Source organism: Apium graveolens, chromosome 7 (genome assembly GCF_009905375.1).
Source record: "Apium graveolens cultivar Ventura chromosome 7, ASM990537v1, whole genome shotgun sequence".
NCBI lineage: Eukaryota > Viridiplantae > Streptophyta > Magnoliopsida > Apiales > Apiaceae > Apium > Apium graveolens.
In genome coordinates, this window is record NC_133653.1 from 189,687,535 (window position 1) to 189,691,852 (window position 4,318).

Sequence of the window (4,318 nt, forward strand, 5' to 3'; positions counted from 1 at the left end):
ATCAGAACCTATTGCTAAAGCAGCTGAGGAAGTGTCTCCTTAGAAAACAAAAGAAACTGGGAGTTCTAGGCCCCTAAAAAGGCTTAGAAAGCTGAACTCTGATGATCAATCTCCCAGAGTCTCTCCATCAGCTAAGAGACTTAAAAATCAAATAGCAAGGAGGGCTATAGAATCATCAACCTCTGAAGAAGGAATGGAAGCAGCAGCTGTGGAAGGGGGTCAGGAATCTCTGATCTCACAAGAACCTATTGTAGTTGAATCACTTCCAAGTGCTGAGCCAGAACTTCATGAAGCTCACAAATCTCCAATCCATGAGCCAGAGACTACTCCATTGTCTACACCTCCTGTGTCTCCTATCATTGATCAAGTACATGCTGATAATCCAGGTACAAGGGCTGAAATAGATATTCACAACTTGAATGTGCCTGAGGTTCAGTACTTCGAAGCTCCACCCATTCCTCAGGAAACTCCATCAGTAACTCCACTGCTAGATGCTGATGTTTATGCAGATGAACTTCTATTGCTTCACATACGTTAATTCTATCACAAGATGCTGATACTGAAGATTCTGCAAGTTCTGTTGAAATAAATGCTGAAAATACTGGTGAAGTTGCTACAAATGTAAATGCTGATGCAGCTGGTCCTTCAGGACATGCACCTCTACAAATAGTTAATAAAGCTGATTTGAATAAAAAGTTTATGAGAGAGGATGCACCAGTACCTTGGAGTGAAACTAACAGAGGAAGGGAATGGATCAAGGAGTGGAACAAAGTTGATTTTGTTCCTACTGCAAATATTCTTGCTGAGCACCTGGCTAAAGCTGATGAAATTCTGATGAATGATGACTACAAAGCACAGCTCAGAGTTACTGCATTGAGTACCAGGAACCTTCAAGGTCAACACTGATAAGTGGCATTTTATACCACTTAGAACGTCTTATAATGGCTTGAATTGAAGTCTTGAAATCGAGTATTTTGTGTATTTGATACATTTTTCTAGTGTTTATGCATTTCAGGGTATTACTTGCATTTGTGGGGAGATTTCATCAAGAATAAGCCTTAGTATGTGCTTGGCATTGCAAGTGGGAAGTTAGGAGCAGAATGCAGCAAAGAACGGGAGCAAAATAATGAATTTTCCAGAAAGGTGTTGGGCGCCCGCTCAGCCTGGCTGAGCGGCCGCTCAGGAAGCTGGGCGCCCGCTCAGGATTGCTGGGCGGCCACTCAGAGGTTTGAAATTAAAATCTGATTTTTAGAGTTCTGGTTCTGCTGGACTTCTGACTTCTTAGATGGCTGGGTTTTGTGGGGCTTCTATATAAGTAGTTTTCAGAGACGTTTTATGTGTGTTGAATCGTGGTATTAATCGAGGAGCAAGGAGATAAGGAAAAAGACCGTTTTAGCATACCGCAACGAAGATGAAGCATAGTTTCTTATGATTCGTTTATTTGTTGTAACAGTGGATGCTAGTTTTCTTTGCTTTGAACCTATTTACTCTTGTGACGTACTCTGGTTTAATATAAGTAGTTTTATTAATTATTCTCGTGTGTTATTATCATGTTTTCATATGAACCCATGGTGACGATGAGTTCAATCATGGGCTAATCGTGATCATGGGGTTGTAACGGATTTGCTATGGAATTATTTAGTTAGTTGACCTTAGTGTGTGATGATTGTATGATATCTAGTATTGGTTGTGCTTATTCGTCTTATGTGTGTCGCGAACATATAAGATAGGGTGTTAATCTCTTGTGAGCGATGGTGGATCTTGGGATTTAGAACTTGTCATGCTAGCATAGGTTCATGTATGTGTATGCATGATTAGTGGGTAACTCTAACCGTTTTACTTGCCCTATGTAATCATAAGGAATAACTTGTGCTTAAATCGTTATATTCTCAAATTCTGTAGACATATAGGGTCTCAACATAATTGATGACTATTCAACTTCTATCTTAATTGTGGATGTTTGGTAGAATGGTATTGGTACAACGAAAGTTGGCTTTTATCAGTTTCGTGTTGTTCGATTAATTTCATCACCGTTACATGCTAAGGGTAATAGCAATAACTATTGAAGGAAGTAGTAATGAAGTTATGATCTCATGTGTGTTTAATATTATTAATTCAAGTGTCAATTAAGTGTTTAATTCTCGTAGTTAATTCTAGTTAACAATTAGTTAATCAAATCTACGTGTTATTGTCTTGACATTGAGAAGTAATCATACATTGGTGAGTGAGTGTTAATTGAGCATAATTAGTCTGAGTCTCTGTGGGAATGAACTAGAAAGTCTTCTATATTACTTGCGAACGCGTATACTTGCGTGTATTATTAGCGCGTGTTTTCTGCCCTAACAAGTTTTTGGCGCCGCTGCCGGGGATTAGGCGTATTTGTTTAGTTTATGCATTTACTATCAGTGGTCATTAGGACTCATTGATTAAGATGTGTTACTTATTGTTTCCGGTTGTGTTTCAGGTACTTTAGTGAGCGTTCATGCAAACACGTTCTCGTACTTGCAAGAGGACTTTAGATATGGCTGAGGAGACAGACTCAGTTCTTGATATTCCGGAGAAGATAGATTTTAAAGATTCGGATAAAGAGAATGAGCAGAAAGAACCAGTAAATATGGGTGATCATATATTCCGGAAGATCCAGCTCTTATGGACTTTTCTCGGCCTAAAATTAACGACATTCAGTCAAGCATCCTTCATCCGGCTATTCAGGCTAACACTTTTGAAATCAAGCCGGGCACTATTCAGATGGTGCAGAATTATGTTTCTTTCGAAGGTGCTGCAACTGAAGACCCCAACATGCACATCAGGAATTTTGTCGAGATCTATAGTACTTTCAAATATAATGGTGTGACTGATGAGGCTATCAAGCTGAGGCTTTTCCCATTCTCTTTAAGGGATAAAGCTAAGGACTGGTTATATTCTGAACCAGCTGGGTCCATCACTACTTGGAAAGATCTTGCGCAAAAGTTTCTGGTAAAGTTCTATCCAATGGCGAAGACTGCAACTATGAGGAGTGCTCTTACTCAGTTTGCGTAGCAACCAACAGAATCTATGTGTGAGGCTTGGGAGCGCTACAAGGAGATGTTGAGAAAGTGTCCACATCATGGTATGCCTTGACTGGATGGTGATCACTGGTTTTTATAATGGTTTGGGGGCCCAATCTCGGCCCATGCTCGATGTAGCAGCTGGAGGCGCTTTGTGGGCCAAAAGCTATACTGAGGCTTATAATCTAATTGAAACTATAGCTGCAAATGAGCATCAAAACCCAACTCAAAGGATGATGCCTGGGAAGGTAACAGGTACTCTGGAAGTTGATGCAGCTACAGCTATTGCAGTGCAGCTCCAAGCGCTGTCTATGAAGGTCGATTCTTTAGCCACCTATGGAGTCAATCAGATAGCTATGTTCTGTGAGCTTTGTGCAGGTTCTCATGCTACCGATCAGTGTTCTCTTGTTAATGAATCTGTTCAATATGTGAACAAGTCTGTGACTGCAGCAGCCTGTGCCAGCTACTTATCATCCTAATAACAGAAATCATCCCAATTTTAGCTGGAGCAATACTCAGAATGCTATTCAGCAACCATATCAGCAAGGCATAAGTAAACAGTTTAATCCACCTGGATTCCAGCAACCACAGCAGTATGCTCAAAGGCAATCATATCTTCAACAGGGAGGTGTTGCTCCACCTTCTAGTGCTGATTTCGAGGAACTCAAGCTGTTGTGCAAAAGTCAGGTTGTTTCTATCAAGACCTTGGAAAATCAAATCGGTCAAATAGCCAATGCAGTGCTCAATCGTCAATCTGGCATACTTCCCAGTGATACTGAAGTGCCAGGCAGGAAGAAAGCTAAAGAGCAAGTCAAGGCTATTACCTTAAGGTCTTGAAAAGTTTTTGATATTGAAAAAGCAAAAGATGGAGAAGCTGAAGTTGGTAATGAAGAAGAGAAGCAAAAGGAGAAAGCGGCAGAACCAAGGAAGACTACTGTTGAACACACTCTGCCTGAGGGTAATACAGGGGAGAAACAGCTCTGTCATCCACCACCTTTCCCTAAGAGATGCAACAACAAAAATTGGATAAGCAGTTCGGGAAGTTTTTGGAGGTGTTCAAGAAACTTCACATCAACATACCTTTCGCTGAGGCTTTGGAGCAAATGCCTAGTTATGCGAAATTCATGAAAAGTAAAAACCGAAGATTTCACATAGTATTTTTGTATTTTTGATCGAAAAAGAAATCTGATTTATTTTGTACCCTTCGCTCAATGAGAAAATGGATCAAATTAGAAAGGATCAAACCTATGGGACTTAAGGAATGATATAAA

At 40.3% G+C, this 4,318-nt stretch overlaps 1 non-coding gene across 1 annotated transcript; it reads right to left on the bottom strand.

The window, feature by feature from the left end:
• Positions 1–3,006: 3,006 nt before the first annotated feature.
• On the bottom strand, positions 3,007–3,113 carry LOC141675800 (small nucleolar RNA R71). The gene has a single exon (XR_012556433.1). It is a non-coding gene; the product is annotated as a small nucleolar RNA R71 (small nucleolar RNA).
• Positions 3,114–4,318: the final 1,205 nt, after the last annotated feature.